Raw genomic sequence first — 21,710 nt, 5'->3', positions numbered from 1 at the left:
AGATGGTGGTGACCGATGCCTATGTCATCGAGTTGCCCACAGTGTGCGTCCTCCATCATTGGCTGAAAAAGGGCGCTGGAAGCATCTTTTGAAACGCGACTTTGGCGCTCTGGTCGCTGACCTCGTGGCCGACCTCACGCTATGGTCGGGTTTCGTTTCATGAAACCTGACTTCAGCGAAAGTCGCCGACTTTTGAATATGACCGACCCGTTTCGCTCAACTCTAGTCATCATCATTATCAGGTGGCAAGCCTCTGTCAATCTCACCAGCTCCACTACCTTCAATAACTACCAGAGGGATCCCAGAAAGACAATTCACAACAGACTATTACTCCTTCAGACTTACGGCGCTCCGAACGAACAACAGCCAGAATACCACCAATCAATACAATCAGGACCAATTTATTTGACAGCAAACTGTCCACAGAAAAGAAGACTGCCAAAGCGTTTTACAAGAACACTCGCCCGTAAAATGGTGAGCAAAAGGAGAGGAGGGGGAGTGTAGGAAGATGGATCGGGCCGGTGGTACCTCTCTCGCGTCGTTTACGAAATCATTGGGACTGTCACCATTGTTGCTGGGTGGGAAGCTTTCTGACCTGGACAGACCTTTGCACCCGACTGTAGGGGTCGTGACAGAAATAAAAGAGATGGTGCTTGAGAAAGCAGGACACTTGGAGGGAAGACAGAGCGCTCAGCAGGAGAAGGTTGATTCCCTCTTCGTGGAGCTACGCGATAATTCAGGCCCGACCTGCAGCTCCCCAGCCCCAGAGGCGTATCTAGGCTTTCTGGCACCCGGGGCAAGAATTTGGTTCGGCGCCCCCCCCAAGTACATATGCGACTTGCACACTTAGTCATGTACCCACGAGCTGCTCTCCCTAATGCTCTCAATGTTCAGTAAAAAACTGAAAGCAGGAAGAGAAGCTCGTTGTCACAGGACCATAAGTATGAAAATAGCATATGACTGAAGTGTCCATGTGATGACACTGGAACCTGCAGAGCTGAATCCTGACATTGCAGCTTCTGAATTCTCACAACGAATGCACTGCACACTTTTAGGATTCTCCCTTGTCGATGTACAGTCATGTCAGCACAAGTATGTGATTTATATACTTCTGGCCACATTCCGACTAGACGTGCCCGGCCTCGCTCCATTCATTTTCATGGAGTGAGGCCACACATGTCTAGTCAGCATGTGACCGCATGTATGTAAATTACCGGCATGAGAGAATCCTGACAGCGTTCAGTGAGCACTGTGAGAATTCAGAAGTCTGCAGTCACATACAATGTCTGCAGACTCAGCGCAAACCTGGACAATCCCTTTAATGCTCCTAACAAATAAAAACATGAGAATTAGTCAGTGTCACAAATAACATTTACATCCAAGTACCTTATAGATGTCGTCGTCTCTGCAGTCGTTCTCCTTTTCTTCTTCTTGTCCAGAACCCATGATGAGTTTTCTCATCCACAGCCATCTCTGTAGACTTCCATCTTCTCCGGTCTTCTGCAGCAAATCCCCACACGATGCCCTTAAAGATAGAAGTGTCATTATAATGCTCCTGAATAAAAATATCTGCAATATACTGTCACCTCACACTATTCCCCTCCCTCCTCATACTGTCTCCTCATATATTTACCCCCTCACTCTCTATACTGTCTGCTCACACATATCCCCGACTCCCCATACTGTGTCCACATACATTCACCCGTTCGAACCCCTTACTGTCTGCACCCAACCCCCATACTGTTTCCTCATACTCTTCATTTTGTGTCCTCAAATCTCCCCACACACATTAAATACCATCCCCACTCCAAATCCCCCATCACTAATCCCCCACACACATTAAGTACCCCCCATCCCCACTCAATAACCCCTCATCCCTACTCCCAAATCCCCCCACACATTATGTACCCCCACTCCAAATCTCCCCACACATTATGTACCCCCACTCCAAATCCCCCCACACATTAACCCCCATCCCCACTCATTAACCCCCATCCCCACTCAATCCCCCCACTCATTAACCCCATCCAACCCCCATCTCCACTCATTAACCCCCACAGTCATTAACCCCATCTCCACTCATTAACCCCCCAATCATTAACCCCCATCCCCACATTAACCCCCATCTCCACTCATTAACCCCCCACATTAACCCCCATCACCACATTAATCCCATCTCCACTCATTAACCCCCATCCCCACATTAATCCCATCTCCACACATTAACCCCCATCCCCACATTAAACCCATCTCCACTCATTAACCCCCATCTCCACTCATTAACCCCCACACATTAACCCCCATCTCCACTCATTAACCCCCCACTCATTAACCCCCATCCCCACATTAACCCCCATCTCCACTCATTAACCCCCACACATTAACCCCCATCTCCACTCATTAACCCCCCACTCATTAACCCCCATCCCCACATTAACCCCCATCTCCACCCATTAACCCCCATCCCCACATTAAGCCCCATATCCACTCATTAACCCCCATCCCCACATTAAGCCCCATATCCACTCATTAACCCCCATCTCCACTCATGAACACCCCCATCTCCACCCATTAACCCCCCACTCATTAACCCCCATCTCCACTCATTAACCCCCATCCCCACATTAACCCAATTCCCCACATTAAGCCCCATATCCACTCATTAACCCCCATCCCCACATTAAGCCCCATCTCCACTCATGAACACCCCCATCTCCACCCATTAACCCCCCACTCATTAACCCCCATCTCCACTCATTAACCCCCATCCCCACATTAACCCCCATATCCACTCATTAACCCCCATCTCCCATCTTCGGTGGTTCTTCAGCTCCACAGTGGAGCACACTTACCACCAGGGTTCTCTCTGGGCGCCGGGGAGTGACGTCAGCAGCGTGATCACATGACCTGATCACTCTGCTGACGTCGCTCTGGCCCGGCGGTCAGAGCTTCAATTGTACTGGCGTCTGTATAGACGCCAGTACAATTGCTGCCTGGGAGTCGACGCGGCCTCCTTCTCTGCGTCGGCTGTCAGCTTGACAGCCGACACAGAGAACCGCCGACACACAGGACGGGGGGCGGCAGAACGCAGCCGCCGGGGGAGACACTGCCGACCGCTGCATTAGGCGGCCGGGCGGCCCGACTGCGCCCCCCTGCTGCCTGCGCCCGGGGCAACTGCCCCGGCTGCCCCCCCTGGATACGCCACTGCCCAGCCCATACACACACTGACTGTGAGCAACTTATTCGTGTGTGTCCGTTGACTCCGGTGAGTGAGAATCAGTCCCGCTCCGCTCCGTTGACGGCCGCGGGCGTGTGGCCTAATTCTGACCAGGTAAATCATACAGAGCCGGCTGGCTTCACCCCCAGTCTCCGCCACCAAACTGAGTGCCACTCCGGCGGTGCCACAGACTACGTCACACCACGTTCGTTGCTCTGGGAATGTAGGACCTCGCCTAGAAGAGCCAGGATATGCTCTTCTGTCAGGAGACAGTGGATCTACTTTCTTCAGGATCAGGCGAGAGACTTCACGCATTACTTGCGGTGCTACCGTGGGATTTCATGCTTCCCCTGCCTGGAAACCATCAGACTGATAAGTTTACCCATTTCATAAACATTCGTTCTTACCCTGATATGTTACTCAGTTTACTCCCCCTCATAACTCTTTCTCTCCGTGCGTGGAGTAACCCCTTTAATAAACCCTTTAACTCTTGCTCTGCCTTCTGCTTGTCACTGCATCCCGCGTACCTGTGATTTCTACATATGTTCCCTCACACTGCCTGCACTCCCACTAGTTATTCCCTTGCAAAGCGTTGCCTTCTGAAGCCAGTTCCTGGCTTCAGTGTGCAAGTCACGGAGCCGCATGACATCGCTGCCATGCGCCCAGTCACGTGCACACCGACACCAGCTGCTGACCTCTGATTGGGAGGCAACTTATATTGCGGAGCACGGACCGGCACGTTCCTGAGCTGCAATACACTTCAGCTGGATGTGTGTCCGATTACCCACGTTCAGCTGAAGTAGGGGCTGGCGTCGGCGGCGTCCGCACTACGGTGTCATTTTATCGAAGGCACTCTTCAATAAAATGGTGCTGCAGTACAGTATGCACATGCGCTGCTCCCGACTCCACACTGCGCAGCCGACAAGTCTTCAGTCACAAGGACACATCTCCGTTTACATTATAAATATAATGCATGACACAATACATGCAATACAGTCCACACCCTTACAGCATGACATTAATTAAAACCAAACAGCCCCCATTACAGTTAAGCTATGATAGTTCCCATGACCATTATTGGGTTTGACATCTAAAATATGAGATGTCAGGGATGAATATTATTATTTGACCTTTGTATTGCGTAAATGATCTACAATGATTGGTTCTACATAAAACTTTGAAAATGTGCTCCCTGTTAAGCCTCACCCCTAAAAGTACACCACTTTTTTTCACTTTTGCTGGTATTTTTGGTGAAAAAGGAAACAATTTTAGTGGCATTGGTCATCAAAGAGTATTTCCTGACTGTTCGGAGGGTGGAGGTGCTGCGTTAGGGGTCCTGTTAGCATAGTTTTTGTTTGGAAGGATGCCATTGGCTTCATCTGCCTAAGGCTTCAAAATACCTTGTCCTGACCCTGATTATATTACTAAAGATACCAAAAAGCAGGTCTGTATATGAGAAGAATCTAACCAAAAGCAACATAGATGTTTTATATATATATATATATTTGTGCATAAAAGATGTTAATATTATGCAAATATGAAAAAGAAAGTGTGTAGATACAGTGACTTTCTCTATAAAGGAGCAGATGATGACGATTCCGCTTCTTGGGCCTTGGTTTGCACTTGTGCTGATTTTGGACATCCAGGTCTGGATCACACATGACAGAGATGAGAAGAGCAGGAATTGTAGTTGAAGTTTTCCTGGATGCCTACAGCATTGCGATCAACCATATGGCCTTCTGTCTGACCATGGGCAGTAAGGTGAAGGAGCAGCCGCTTCCTTCCATCTGTCCATGGCCTTTTAGTTGAAGGAGCAGCCACTTCCTTCTGTATGTACATGGCCAAGTAGGAGAAGGAGCAGCCGCTTCCTTCTGTCTGTACATGACCAAGTAGGTGAAGGAGCAGCCGCTTCCTTCTTTCTGTAATATCCGGTAGGTGAAGGAGCAGCCGCTTCCTTCCATCTGTCCATGGCCTTTTAGTTGAAGGAGCAGCCACTTCCTTCTGTATGTACATGACCAAGTAGGTGAAGGAGCAGCCGCTTCCTTCTGTATGTACATGGCCAAGTAGGAGAAGGAGCAGCCGCTTCCTTCTGTCTGTACATGACCAAGTAGGTGAAGGAGCAGCCGCTTCTTTCTTTCTGTAATATCCGGTAGGTGAAGGAGCAGCCGCTGCCTTCTTTCTGTAAATATCCGGTAGGTGAAGGAGCAGCCGCTGCCTTCTGTCTGTCCATATTCGGTAGTCTTATCCTTGCCACCACATTGTAGATGAGTCGTCCAGATGGTGACATAGCAAGTATTGCTGAAAGAAGTCCTTCAATTTCAGCCTTTAATTACTTGCTATGTTGCTCCAGAGGAAGGCGAAAAACAACCCTGAGGACTCGTTGATGGATTGTCCTCATATCAAGGGAAAAAAATTCCTTCCTGACCCCAAATATGGCGATCGGAATAAATCCCTGGATGTTTGGTACTCAAATCTACGTGGGTGTTATGTGGTGGAAGCTCAGTAGGTTTGTCACAGTCCGGTTAATGAGAAAGTCCAGTTTTGTCGTCTCATCCGATTAATGTAAATCTTCATTCCTGGATGTTACTGGAATGGGGCTGATTGTTATCAGCTTAATAGTCTTGCTGTAAGAAGAGAAATATACATGTCTGAGAATGAGCTCCTCACATTCAGTATATACAGTTTACTGGGGGATATAACAATAAGGGGTATAGTGGGTAATTGCGTTACTGGGTAGTGATAACATTATGGATGTCCGTATGTGTTATACTTACATAGTAATATGGGAATGGTGGGTCGGATCTGCCGCACTCCACATCGCTCCAGTCTATGGAGTGGAAGAATGGGTGGGACCTGATGGATGTTGTTATGGCAAATCGGGTAGATGGAGTTTTGCAGAGAAGCTAGAAAATGAATGAGACCATTAGTCATTAGATTATGTATTATTACTGATAAGTTATTACACAATGTCTATGGACTGTCCACATCTTATCTTCTATCTATTCTTGTAGTCCACAGTCATCTTTATCCATCTGATACTACTCACCCCTTTTATGATGTCAATGGTATTAGTGCACATCCCTGGTGGAAAATAAGGGATGTGCTCACGCAGAGACTGGTGGTATTCGTCCAGTGAGCCTTTGCTGTAAAATGGCCAGGCACCTACACTCATCATATATAGGATGACTCCGAAGGAAAAGGAGTCTGCCAGATGGTTGTATCCTTCCTCATTCATTATCTGTGGGAACATGAGATTGGAGAGAAGCTGAATATAACGGGAAGAATGACACACAGAGAATATGAGTACCGGTCTGTGATTCGATGTGAGGATACATTGGGATCAGATTATCCCTCAATCCTGCTATCGGCACCAATCACACAGAGATGTTCCTTACCTCAGGTGCTACGTAACCCTTAGTGCCAACAAGGTTGTGCACTATGTCACCCTCAGACACATTCATGACTGATAAGCCAAAGTCAGAGATTTTGATGTGTCCGCTGTCTTGAATGAGGATGTTCTCTGGCTTCAGGTCACTGCAGGGAGAAGGAACAGACACTGATTGTGAGGATTATTCATGAAAATAACTTTCTACATTAGATATGTAAGGAGACAACAGAGAGTCACAGGTGACAGATTTATGGAGGTGAAATGATTACCTATGTATGACGCCGTGTTCATGCAGGAATTGTAGTCCGCACACCATCTCTGCCGCAAAGAGTCTGTGGAGTAGAAAGTAAAAGATGGATGAGTGGTACATACACAATCATACGGAGAACATGAGGAGATCACACACGTGTCCTTTTCACCTCATTATTTGCTCTTGTTGTCATTCTCCAGTGCTCCAGGACTACAATGTGCGGGCAGCGGATTATTAAGATTCAGTATAAGACATTTACCTTGTTGTCTTTGTGTTAAACATCATTGAATCTTTCATGTGGTGAGACAGGTCTCCTCCGGCCATATAGTCCATGGCTATTGCATACTCCATAGGTGTCTCCATAAACGCCCTCATAGACATTAGGTAGGGGCACCCGGCAGCCAGTCTCAGGACTTCTACCTCTGAAGAGATTATGTGCTCACAAGATCTCTTGTCCATGATCTTAATGGCCAGCAGTCCTTCACTGACCGGATCTGATGCCAAGCTGACCTGGAGAAAAATCACAACAGATCAGACCAAACTCCCAAATATTACTCTGTAATATGTCACTGGTTTATTCCAAGTATCATTACATATGAACATCCTGTAATGAATAAGTCCATCCCTCCTGTGTATCTGTGCAGGATACATTGAGGGTCACGGACAAATATAAATTGACACTTACTTTTCCATAGCCTCCTTTTCCAAGATCTTTCAGGAACTCAAGACTGTAAAGGTCCATAGGTTGGTCTGTGTGGACCAGTCCTCTGTGTGGAGAAATCTGTACACTGGCATCACCAAGGCGTCGTGCCGGCATGTATGGTGTGTCGATGGACATCATTTCCACTCCGTCGATGGACATCTTATCCATTCCATCTGCAAGAGATGATACAAGATTAGCCCCTTAGCGAACACATGATGGAAATGTTTGTCAGGTTGTGTAGTAAATGTATGGAGTGGGCTCAGAAGCGGAGCATGCATCGTACCAATGCCTGCTGTGTTACGTAGCTGCCACCTGCCTATAACTTCAGCGACCAGAGCGTTCTCCGATTACTGTAGTTTATCCATTTCAATTCTGACAATTGTATTTAAACTAAGTGACTTCCAATTTGTGTCCACGCAATTGCAGGACATAATTGCTGGGGGTTGATTGTTTGAAATGACTACCTGGGCCTGCTGAAAGCCCCTGTCTCTCACTTCCCTTCTCCTGTGAAGACCAGCCTGGCTTAATTTCATATGAGAACATTAATTTAGCTATATACAGTTCTATCACAGTATATAGTACAAGCGATCAGAAAATCACAGGTTCAAGTCCCCTAAGGAGACTAAAGAAAAGAAGTAACTGAAAAAATTGTTACAGAAGAAAACAGAAAATAAATGTAAAACTTAAACTTTGCCATTAATAATAGCAATAATAATGATAATAATAATTTGCATCTCTATTATCACCACATCTATATTGGTCCGATACACAAAAATGCAATATTTATTATTATTAACGCAAACCGTAAAGACTGAAATGAGAAAAAAATGAAAATTGATTTTTTGAGAGTGCCGTATCCACCTAAACAATTGTAATGAAGAGATATCACAATGTCCGCTCTACCCAAGAAAGGTATCAATAAAAGCTACAACTCGACACGCAAAAAATAAGTCCTCACACAGTTCCATCAAGCTATCAAAATCAAAAAGATACAATGTCTCAAAATATGGGGATACAAACCAATTTTTTTTTTTAAATTCACAATTTTCTTTCAACATCAAATAAAATGAAAACCCCTATGTATATTCAGCATTATCATAGTTGTCACTGACGTGGAGAAATATTTTGTGAGGTCATTTTTACCACTTTTTTTTACCCACACTTTAAATCTTTTTCCTTATTTTCCAGAACATTGAATGGTAAAATAAATAATGTCCAAATTACAGCTCGGTCCACTAAAAAAACAAGTCCACATACGGCTACTTTGGCAGAAAAATTAAAACTAGTTATTGGTTTTATAAGGAGTAAGAAAAAAAACGGACAGTTACCAGCTGAAGAAGGGGTTAACAAACATAGCTCCAGAAGACATACTACAATTTTATACAGCATTATGTAAATGAGCAGGAGATGTCTATTTGGGCTCCCATTCATCAAAACTGTCCATTAGCAAAAGTTCCTGTTGCCCATAGCAATGAATCACAGCACAGATTTTATTTCTTAACACTCTATAGAACAATGAAAGCGCATTGTGATTGGTTGCTATGGACAACAAGGACAGTTTTTCTGCACTTTTGATAATTGTGGCCAGTACATAATATTAGGAGTATAATCCCACTCACCCCAGTCGTATTATACTGAGCAGTGTCCATCTTACCTGGTCCCTCTTTATCCAGTGATGTGTTTGGTGGAGAATCACTCTGCTGTTTGTTATCTGGGATGGAGATGTTCTCAGCTGATGTCCTGGACCTCCGTGATGCACCATTCCCATTTATAATGGGTTTAGCATAGATGAGACGTCTTGTACATTGGACAACCAAGTCTCTGCTGTTCCTGATCCTCTTCTGGGCTGCCGCTCTTTGTAGGTTTGGTGTCTCTAGACTTTCAGATCTGGAGACTGTGACGTGTCTTGGTGGTTCTTGGAGAACCTCTTCCAGCTCTAACTCTGCGCTGATGTTTCTCCGCTTATTGAGGATGTAATCTTTGTTCCTCCTCCGTATTTCAGGGACCAGATCTCCGATTTTTTTCAAGGAGATAAGAATGGCCCTTTGAAGCTCAGCGGAGGCTGCAGAGTGAGACTCCATGAGGGTCTCCATTTTCCTTTTCTCTGTAAGGATGTCATGTCTTTTGGTCTTTCTCATTTTCTCCAGATTTTGTCGTTTGAACGCCATTTCTGAGGCTTCAGTGTCCATGTCCAGTAATATAGAGTCTTTTCGCCCTAAAGCGAACAATGGTACCTGCTCTTCATTTATTCCACTCGTCTCTCTCAGAACCCAATCTCTTTGGGCTCTTCTTCTCTCTTTATCCATTTTAGAATGAATTTTTGCTTCGTTCATCACGAAAAACAAAAGGGGTTGCCTCACCCTTGGGAGTCTGTAAGGCAGTGATTTCCCTTAGGCCGCAACAATGGAATGTAGAATGTGATGATGTCATCACATCACTTGTGACATTGGTTTTATTGTGATGTCACCATAAGAGAGATGATAGAGATAGATAGACAGATAGCTAGATAGATAATAGATAGAAATGAAATTTAAAGGATGATGAACCACATTTTTGCAGATGTATGCATGTACATATATACCCTGTGTGCACAATTTGTATTTTTGATTCATTTTATTATTGAACAACTACTGTGCTGCTGATTGATTCAAAATGTTAATAAATCTGAAACCTGAATATTTAGGAAATTAAAAATAAAGTTTTTTCTTTCTCAGGAGAATATCTCTGTGCGCAGAAGTATTGAGTAACTATTATTGTGCAGAATTATTATGCAACTAAATGAAAAACATACATTTTCTCATCTCATTTGTTTATTTTCCTCTTACAGTGAGAATAATAATGAAGGAACTCAAAAAGTTAAAAAGTACATTTCTGACATTTAAGAAATATATTTCAGTGCTCAATATAGCCGCCCTTCTGTTCATTAACCCCTTTCTGACATCAGACGTACTATCTCGTCCATGGGACCAGGGCCCCTATGCCCATGGACGGGATAGTACTTCTAGCGCGATCAGCGGCGCCCATGTGGTGAGCGCCGCTGATCGCGGCCGGGTGTCAGCTGATTATCACAGCTGACACTCGACACGTTAACCCCTTGCACACCACGATCAAACACGATTGCGGTGTACCGGGGGTTAAAGGGAAGCATCGGCAGGGAGGGGGCTCCCTCCGTGCTTCCCTGAGCCCCCCACAGCAGCGCAATGTGCAGCGCTGCTGCGGGGAGCTCCATCCCTGCAGGTCCCCGCATCAAAAATGGCGACGGGGACCTTCGGGGGCCTGCAGAGAGCTGGCTTCCTCAGTGCCTGCAAAGCGCAGGCAAGGAGGAAACCTGCACACTGCATGTGACAGATTGCTGATCTGTCACAGTGATCTGTGATGTGACAGATCAGCGATCTGTCACAGGACAGTGATGTTCCCCCTGGGCCAACCTAATAAAGTTAAAAAAAAGTGTAAAAATAATTTTTAAAAAATCGCTAGATAAATTAAAAAAAAAAAATATTCCCTAATAAATTCATTTTTTGGAAATAAAAAAAACAATAAAAGTACACATATTTGGCATCACCGCGTCTGCACCGACCTGCCCTATAAAACTATCCCATTAGTTTACCCCTTTAGCGAACCCCTTAAAAAATAAAAATAAAAACCAAAGCAAAACATAATAATTTATTATCATACCGCCGAACAAAAAGTGCAATAACACGCGATCAAGAAGACGCATTAAAATATCCCTGGTACTGCTGAAAACATAATCTTGTCCCGCAAAAAATGAGCCGCTACACAGCATCATCAGAGAAAAAATAAAAAAGTTATAGCTCGCAGAATAAAGTGATGCAAAAATATTTATTTTTTATATAAAATAGTTTTTATTGCATAAAAGCGCCAAAACATAAAAAAAGACATAAATGAGGTATCGCTGTAACCGTACTGACCCGAAGAATAAAACCGCTTTATTAATTTTACCGCACGCGGAACGGTGTTAACGAACCCCCAAAAGAAATTCATGAAACGCTGGTTTTTGTTCATTCTGCTTCTCAAAAATCGGAATAAAAAGCGATAAAAGAAAGTCACGTGCCCGAACATGATGCCAGTAAAAACGTCAACTCGTCCCGCAAAAAATAAGACCTCATATGACTCAGTGGGTCAAAATACGGAAAAATTATAGCTCTCGATATGTGGTGATGCAAAAACTACTTTTACAATAAAAAGCGTCTTTTAGCATGTGAGAGCTGCCAAAAATAAAAACCGCCATAAATAGTAAATCAAACCCCCGGTTATCACCCCCTTAGTTAGGGAAAAATAATAAAATTAAAATGTATTTATTTCCATTTTCCCATTAGGGTTAGGGCTAGGGTTAGGGCTGAGATTAGGGTTAGGGGTGTGTTGGGGTTAGGGTTAGAGTAAGAATTGGGGGGTTTCCACTGTTTGGGCACATCAGGTGCTCTCCAAACGCAACATGGCGTCTGATCTCAATTCCAGCCAATTCTGCGTTGAAAAAGTCAAATGGTGCTCCTTCCCTTCCAAGCTCTGCCATGCGCCCAAACAGTGTTTTACCCCCACATATGGGGTATCAGCCTACTCAGGACAAATTGCAAAACAACTTTTGGGGTCCTATTTCTCCTGTTGCCCTTAGGAAAATAAAAAATTGGGGGCAAAAATATCATTTTTGTGGGAAAAAAATATGATATTTTTATTTTCACACCCGGGCATTATAAACTTATGTCAAGCCGTTGGGGGTTCAAAGTGCTCACCACACATCTAGATAAGTTCCTTAGGGGGTCTAGTTTCCAAAATGGTGTCATTTGTGGGGGGATTCCACTGTTTAGGTACATCAGGGGCTCTCCAAAGGCAACATGACACCCGCAGAGCATTCCATCAAAGACTGCATTCCAAAACGTCACTAGTTCCCTTCCGAGCCCCGACGTGGGCCCATACAGTAGTTTTCTCCCATATATGGGGTATCAGTGTACTCAGGACAAATTGGACAACAACTTTTGGGGTCTGTTTTCTCCTGGTACCCTTGGGAAAATAAAAAATGGGGACTAAATGATCATGTTTGTGGAAAAAGTATGATTTTTTTATTTTCACGCCCGGGCGTTATAAACTTCTGTGAAGCACTGGGAGAGGTCAAAGTGCTCACCACACACCTAGATAAGTTCCTTAGGGGGTCTAGTTTCCAAAATGGTGTCATTTGTGGGGAGTTTCCACTGTTTAGGTACATTAGGGGCTCTCCAAAGGCAACATGACACCCGCAGACCATTCCATCAAAGACTGCATTCCAAAACGTCACTACTTCCCTTCCGAGCCCCGACGTGGGCCCATACAGTAGTTTTCTCCCACACATGGGGTATCAGGGTACTCAAGACAAATTGGACAACAACATTTGGGGTCTATTTTCTCCTGGTACCCTTGGGAAAATAAAAAAAATGGGGACTAAATGATCATGTTTGTGGAAAAAATACGATTTTTTTATTTTCACGCCCGGGTGTTAAAAACTTCTGTGAAGCACTGGGGGAGTTCAATGTGCTCACCACACATCTAGATAAGTTCCTTAGGGGGTCTAGTTTCCAAAATGGGGTCACTTGTGGGGGGAATCCACTGTTTAGGTACATCAGGGGCTTTCCAAATGCGACATGGTGTCCGATCTCAATTCCAGCCAAAAAAGTCAAATGGCGCTGCTTCCCTTCCGAGCTCTGCCATGCGCCCAAATAGTCATTTACACCCACATATGGGGTATCAGCGTACTCAGGACAAATTGCACAATAACTTTTAGGGTCCTGTTACCCTTGGGAAAGTAAGAATTGAGGGTGAAAAGATCATTTTTGTGGAAAAAATATGATTTTATAATTGTACGGCTGTACGTTATAAACTTCTGTGAAGCCCTTGGGGGCTCAAAGTTCTCACCAAACATCTAGATAAGTTCCTTGGGGGGTCTAGTTTCCAAAATTGTGTCATTTGTGGGGGATTTCCACTGTTTTGGCACATCAGGGGCTTTCCAAATGCGACATGGTGTCCGATCTCAATTCCAGCCAAAAAAGTCAAATGGCGCTGCTTTCCTTCCGAGCTCTGCCATGCGCCCAAATAGTCATTTACACCCACATATGGGGTATCTGCGTACTCAAGACAAATTGCACAATAACTTTTAGGGTCCCATTACCCTTGGGAAAATAAAAATTGGGGGTGAAAAAATCATGTTTTGGAAAAAATATGATTTTTTAATTATACCGCTGTACGTTATAAACTTCTGTGAAGCCCTTGTGGGTTCAAAGTTCTCACCACATATCTAGATAAGTTCCTTGGGGGGTCTAGTTTAAAAAATGGGGTCATTTGTGGGGGTTACCACTGTTTAGGTACATCAGGGGCTCTCCAAACGTGACATGGCATCCGATCAGAATTCCAGCCAATTTTGCATTGAAAAAGTCAAATGGCGCTCCTTCCCTTCTGAGCTCTGCCATGCGGTTCCCCCCCACATATCAGGTATCAGCGTACTCAGGACAAATTGCACAATAACTTTTCCAGCCTAATTTCTCCTTCTACCCTTGGTAAAATAAAAAAATTGACCCTGAAATATTTTTTTTGTGAAAAAAAGTTAAATGTTCATTTTTTTTTAAATATTTGAAAAATTCCTGTGATGCACCTGAAGGGTTAATAAACTTCTTGAATGTGGTTTTGAGCACCTTGAGGGGTGCAGTTTTTAGAATGGTGTCACTTTTGGGTATTTTCTATCATATAGACCCCTCAAAGTGGCTTCAAATGTGATGTGGTCCGTAAAAATAAAATGGTGTTGTAAAAATGAGACATCGCTGGTCAATTTTAACCCTTATAACTTCCTAACAGAAAAAATTTTGGTTACAAAATTGTGCTGATGTAAAGTAAACATGTGGGAGATGTTACTTATTAAGTTTTTTTGTGTGCTATATCTCTGTGATTTAAGGGCATAAAAATTCAAAGTTGGAAAATTGCGAAATTTTCAACATTTTCGCCAAATTTCCGTTTTCTTCACAAATAAACGCAAGTTATATGAATGAAATTTTACGACTAACATGAAGTACAATATGTCCCGAGAAACAGTGTCAGAATCACCAGGATCCATGGAAGCGTTTCAGAGTTATTACCTCATAAAGGGACAGTGGTCAGAATTGTAAAAATTGGCCCGGTCATGAACGTGCAAACCACCCTTGGGGGTAAAGGGGTAAATAGACATATGCCGCTCATCCATGGAGTCTGTTGCAATCAGCTTTTTGAGCAACACCAACCACAGCCTCCCAGACCCCAGTATTAGATGCATTGATACATAGTGTTTTAGAGGTTCCCAATTGGATTCAGGTCTGGGCCTGTTTTGGAGGTGGTAGTGGCCCCCTAACCTCTTGGACCCCTGAGTCGCTGTACAAGTTGCACCAGGTCTGTGACTGGGTCTGGGGATCATGGACTCACAGGGCCGGCGTTATGGGCAGGCAGACTAGGTAGCTGCCTAGGGCTCCCACTCCTCCAGGGGCCCCTAGCCAGCGGCACATCACACAGCCGCTATGGGGCCCCTGTAAGCCAGGGTGGCCCGCCTGCCCCCAGCACCGACTCCCGCCGCATTGAAGGAGGTAGTGATGGAGGAGAGAGCGTCAGCTGATGCTCCCCCTCCCATCATTCCCCGCTCTGCCTCTGACACAGCGGGGGGCGCTATGACATTATCGCACTCTCACTGTGCCAGACAGAGCAGGAGGAGACAGGAGCAGCCAGCAGCGCAGGCACAAGGAGAAAGTGAGGAGTATTTTTTTTTTTTTAAAAACACTGTGAATACTGGACTGTGGGGCCACTCTGGGGGACTATATTCCATGCTGGGCTGTATTATACTATTCTGGGGTGACTATATACCATGCTGGGCTGCATTATACCATGCTGGGGGGGCTATATAACATGCTGGGCCATATTATACCATTCTGGGGGCTCTTTACCATGCTGGGCTGTATTACACCATGCTGGGGGGCTATATACCATGCTGGGCTGTATTACACCATTCTGGAAGGTCTATATACCATGCTGGGTTGTATTATACCATGCTGGGGGGCTATATACAGGGCCGCATCATCCATGTGCCAAGGTGAGAAGTCAGCTCAGGTGGCACAGAGTCTCTGAAGAGAGGGGGCGGCAGAGCAGTGTTGTTCCCTGCACTCAGATAAGCTGACGCCGTGCTCCTGGCTGCAATGCTGTTTGCGGTGATTGGTGACGAGTCACTTGTGTTTGTGTCACTGTGTGACACTGACACTGTGTGAAGATAAGAACCAGAAAGCTACCTGGCTGGCTGTGATCAAGACCTGGGAGGGATGACTCGGAGGCTGCCTTGGCTGTGATCAAGACCTGGGAGGGATGACTTGGAGGCTGCCTGTCTCTCTGTAATACTTTTGTTTCACTTTCATTTGAACAACAATTGGTTAGCTCTCTACCTCCTCTGTGTCCACCCCCTGCAGCCAGGGAGTGTGATGAGATGATTGGTGATCCAGTCAGTGAGTCACAGTCATTCTACCTCTGTGTATGTGTTCATCCCATGTCCTGTCCCAAACTCCCAGTGCAGACTGCAGATTACTGGAGAAGAACTTGGAGAACGGAGATCGAGATATAATACCCACATACATCAGCGATTGTAAGCTGCAGGACTGAGTGGAGGCTCCATTATTCTATATATGGAGTGCGGGTGGAGGTTGGTGCTGGAGGCCCCATTATTCTCTATGTGGAGTGCAGCTCTGCGGGTGGAGGTAGGTGCTGGAGGCTCCATTATTCTCTATGTGGAGTGTGGGTGGAGGTCGGTGCTGGAGGCCCCATTATTCTCTATGTGGAGTGTGGGTGGAGGTCGGTGCTGGAGGATCCATTATTCTCTATGTGGAGTGTGGGTGGAGGTCGGTGCTGGAGGCCCCATTATTCTCTATGTGGAGTGAGGGTGGAGGTCGGTGCTGGAGGCTCCATTATTCTCTATGTGGAGTGCGGCTCTGCGGGCGGAGGTAGGTGCTGGAGGCTCCATTATTCTCTATGTGGAGTATGGGTGGAGGTCGGTGCTGGAGGATCCATTATTCTCTATGTGGAGTGTGGGTGGAGGTCGGTGCTGGAGGATCCATTATTCTCTATGTGGAGTGTGGGTGGAGGTCGGTGCTGGAGGCTCCATTATTCTCTATGTGGAGTGTGGGTGGAGGTCGGTGCTGGAGGCTCCATTATTCTCTATGTGGAGTGTGGGTGGAGGTCGGTGCTGGAGGCTCCATTATTCTCTATGTGGAGTGTGGGTGGAGGTCGGTGCTGGAGGATCCATTATTCTCTATGTGGAGTGTGGGTGGAGGTCGGTGCTGGAGGCCCCATTATTCTCTATGTGGAGTGAGGGTGGAGGTCGGTGCTGGAGGCTCCATTATTCGCTATGTGGAGTGCGGCTCTGCGGGTGGAGGTCGGTGCTGGAGGCTCCATTATTCTCTATGTGGAGTGCGGCTCTGCGGGTGAAGGTAGGTGCTGGAGGCTCCATTATTCTCTATTTGGAGTGTGGGTGGAGGTCGGTGCTGGAGGCCCCATTATTCTCTATATGGAGTGAGGGTGGAGGTCGGTGCTGGAGGCTCCATTATTCTCTATTTGGAGTGCGGCTCTGCGGGTGGAGGTCGGTGCTGGAGGCCCCATTATTCTCTATGTGGAGTGCGGGTGAAGTTTAGTGCCGGAGGCTCCATTATTCTCTATGTGGAGTGTGGCTCTGCCGGTGGAGGTCGGTGCTTGAGGCTCCATTATTCTCTATGTGGAGTGCGGGTGGAGGTCGGTGATGGAGGCCCCATTATTCTCTATGTGAAGTGTGGCTCTGCTGGTGGAGGTCGCTGCTGGAGGCTCCATTTTTCTCTATGTGGAGTGCGGCTCTGTGGGTGGAGGTCGGTGCTGGAGGCTCCATTTTTCTCTATGTGGAGTGCGGCTCTGTGGGTGGAGGTAGGTGCCGGAGGCTCCATTATTCTCTGTGTGGAGTGCAGGTGGAGGTCGGTGCTGGAGGCCCCATTATTCTCTATGTGGAGTGCGGGTGGAGGTAGGTGACGGGGGCTCCATTATTCTCTATGTGGAGTGCGGCTCTGCCGGTGGAGGTCGGTGCCGGAGGCTCCATTATTAGCTATATGGAGTGCAGGTGGAGGTTGGTGCTGGAGGCCCCATTATTCTCTATGTGGAGTGCGGGTGGAGGTTGGTGACGGAGGCTCCATTATTCTCTATGTGGAGTGTGGCTCTGCGGGTGGAGGTCGGTGCTGGAGGCTCCATTATTCTCTATGTGGAGTGTGACTCTGCGGGTGGAGGTCGGTGCTGGAGGCTCCATTATTCTCTATGTGGAGTGCAGGTGGAGGTCGGTGCTGGAGACCCCATTATTCTCTATGTGGAGTGCGGGTGGAGGTTGGTGCCGGAGGCTCCATTATTCTCTATGTGGAGTGTGGCTCTGTGGGTGGAGGTCGGTGCTGAAGGCCCCATTATTCTCTGTGTGGAGTGTGGCTCTGCGGGTGGAGGTCGGTGCCGGAGGCTCCATTATTCTCTATGTGGAGTGCGGGTGGAGGTCGGTGCTGGAGGCCACATTATTCTCTATGTGGAGTGCGGGTGGAGGTTGGTGCCGGAGGCTCCAATATTCTCTATGTGGAGTGTGGCTCTGCGGGTGGAGGTGGGAAGAAAGAGGTGGGCCTTCATGGGCGGAGCCTGCCGCAGAGCGCGAAGAAGTGAAGTGCCGCGCGGGAAGAGAGGGCAGCGCGTGAGAGGAGGAGGAGCTGAGGCCTACAGCCTGGAGCATCGGGCCTGTGAAGCAGCCGCCGGTGAGCTCATACAATCCCCGCCCCTGGCTAACCTTAACTAGGGAGGGAAGAGGATGTCCGCGCCGAACGGCGATGCAGCGGCAGGCGCCGTTGTCATCCCCGCAACACCACCAGGAGGAGCGCCCGCCGCAGCGGTCTCCATAATGCCGCTGTCTGTGCCCTACATACCGGGAGTGGCCTGGCTACCGCAGTACTCGGGTGAGTCGCATACCCTGAGTGAATTTAAAGAGAGACTGTGCAGTTTGTTTAAAGTATACCCTCTGTCTGAAAGCCAGAAAGTGACTATCCTGATTGGACAGCTAACGGGTACAACGCAGAGAGAAGTGAAAGCCTGGCAGGACAATGATAAAGAGACTGTTGCAAAGATCCTGGCCAAGCTGAGGAGCACCTTTGATACCCGCCCTGCAGCTGAAATCAAGATGAGGTTCTTTGGCTGTAAACAGAAGGCGCAGGACAGTATCAGGGATTATGCTCTAAACCTGCAGGAGGCGCTGCGAGCCGTTAAGCAAGTTGATCGTGACAGTGTAAAAGAAGAAGATAAACTGTTAAAGGAGCAGTTCGTTGAAGGACTCCTATCTAGTACCCACAGAGGAAAGTTGCGCATTATAACCCTGAAAAACCCTGATCTGAACTTTGCTGATTTTAAGGACAGGGCTATTCGGGTACTGCAGGAGTCCACTGACAACCGTCCAGCGCCCCCTAGGCGCCTAGCGATCACCTACCATCAGGAAGCAACATCTTTTCCTTCCATCCCTGTGGAGGCTGATGCACAAACTCTGGATAAAGATCCAACTGAGGAGCTGCGTCTTCAAGTCCAGGAGCTGACCAAAGGGATGGCTGCACTTACCAAAACCGTGCAGTCCCTACAAGTGTCCTCCAAAGAAAAGATCCAACTTGCTTCCAGTCCAGTAATATAGAGTCTTTTCGCCCTAAAGCGAACAATGGTACCTGCTCTTCATTTATTCCACTCGTCTCTCTCAGAACCCAATCTCTTTGGGCTCTTCTTCTCTCTTTATCCATTTTAGAATGAATTTTTGCTTCGTTCATCACGAAAAACAAAAGGGGTTGCCTCACCCTTGGGAGTCTGTAAGGCAGTGATTTCCCTTAGGCCGCAACAATGGAATGTAGAATGTGATGATGTCATCACATCACTTGTGACATTGGTTTTATTGTGATGTCACCATAAGAGAGATGATAGAGATAGATAGACAGATAGCTAGATAGATAATAGATAGAAATGAAATTTAAAGGATGATGAACCACATTTTTGCAGATGTATGCATGTACATATATACCCTGTGTGCACAATTTGTATTTTTGATTCATTTTATTATTGAACAACTACTGTGCTGCTGATTGATTCAAAATGTTAATAAATCTGAAACCTGAATATTTAGGAAATTAAAAATAAAGTTTTTTCTTTCTCAGGAGAATATCTCTGTGCGCAGAAGTATTGAGTAACTATTATTGTGCAGAATTATTATGCAACTAAATGAAAAACATACATTTTCTCATCTCATTTGTTTATTTTCCTCTTACAGTGAGAATAATAATGAAGGAACTCAAAAAGTTAAAAAGTACATTTCTGACATTTAAGAAATATATTTCAGTGCTCAATATAGCCGCCCTTCTGTTCATTAACCCCTTTCTGACATCAGACGTACTATCTCGTCCATGGGACCAGGGCCCCTATGCCCATGGACGGGATAGTACTTCTAGCGCGATCAGCGGCGCCCATGTGGTGAGCGCCGCTGATCGCGGCCGGGTGTCAGCTGATTATCACAGCTGACACTCGACACGTTAACCCCTTGCACACCACGATCAAACACGATTGCGGTGTACCGGGGGTTAAAGGGAAGCATCGGCAGGGAGGGGGCTCCCTCCGTGCTTCCCTGAGCCCCCCACAGCAGCGCAATGTGCAGCGCTGCTGCGGGGAGCTCCATCCCTGCAGGTCCCCGCATCAAAAATGGCGACGGGGACCTTCGGGGGCCTGCAGAGAGCTGGCTTCCTCAGTGCCTGCAAAGCGCAGGCAAGGAGGAAACCTGCACACTGCATGTGACAGATTGCTGATCTGTCACAGTGATCTGTGATGTGACAGATCAGCGATCTGTCACAGGACAGTGATGTTCCCCCTGGGCCAACCTAATAAAGTTAAAAAAAAGTGTAAAAATAATTTTTAAAAAATCGCTAGATAAATTAAAAAAAAAAAATATTCCCTAATAAATTCATTTTTTGGAAATAAAAAAAACAATAAAAGTACACATATTTGGCATCACCGCGTCTGCACCGACCTGCCCTATAAAACTATCCCATTAGTTTACCCCTTTAGCGAACCCCTTAAAAAATAAAAATAAAAACCAAAGCAAAACATAATAATTTATTATCATACCGCCGAACAAAAAGTGCAATAACACGCGATCAAGAAGACGCATTAAAATATCCCTGGTACTGCTGAAAACATAATCTTGTCCCGCAAAAAATGAGCTGCTACACAGCATCATCAGAGAAAAAATAAAAAAGTTATAGCTCGCAGAATAAAGTGATGCAAAAATATTTATTTTTTATATAAAATAGTTTTTATTGCATAAAAGCGCCAAAACATAAAAAAAGACATAAATGAGGTATCGCTGTAACCGTACTGACCCGAAGTATAAAACCGCTTTATTAATTTTACCGCACGCGGAACGGTGTTAACGAACCCCCAAAAGAAATTCATGAAACGCTGGTTTTTGTTCATTCTGCTTCTCAAAAATCGGAATAAAAAGCGATAAAAGAAAGTCACGTGCCCGAACATGATGCCAGTAAAAACGTCAACTCGTCCCGCAAAAAATAAGACCTCATATGACTCAGTGGGTCAAAATACGGAAAAATTATAGCTCTCGATATGTGGTGATGCAAAAACTACTTTTACAATAAAAAGCGTCTTTTAGCATGTGAGAGCTGCCAAAAATAAAAACCGCCATAAATAGTAAATCAAACCCCCGGTTATCACCCCCTTAGTTAGGGAAAAATAATAAAATTAAAATGTATTTATTTCCATTTTCCCATTAGGGTTAGGGCTAGGGTTAGGGCTGAGATTAGGGTTAGGGGTGTGTTGGGGTTAGGGTTAGAGTAAGAATTGGGGGGTTTCCACTGTTTGGGCACATCAGGTGCTCTCCAAACGCAACATGGCGTCTGATCTCAATTCCAGCCAATTCTGCGTTGAAAAAGTCAAATGGTGCTCCTTCCCTTCCAAGCTCTGCCATGCGCCCAAACAGTGTTTTACCCCCACATATGGGGTATCAGCCTACTCAGGACAAATTGCAAAACAACTTTTGGGGTCCTATTTCTCCTGTTGCCCTTAGGAAAATAAGAAATTGGGGGCA

This window comes from Dendrobates tinctorius, unplaced genomic scaffold, assembly GCF_039654945.1.
Source record: "Dendrobates tinctorius isolate UK_male_01 unplaced genomic scaffold, ASM3965494v1 ptg000086l, whole genome shotgun sequence".
Taxonomy (NCBI): Eukaryota; Metazoa; Chordata; class Amphibia; order Anura; family Dendrobatidae; genus Dendrobates; species Dendrobates tinctorius.
This window is presented reverse-complemented; position numbering follows the sequence as displayed.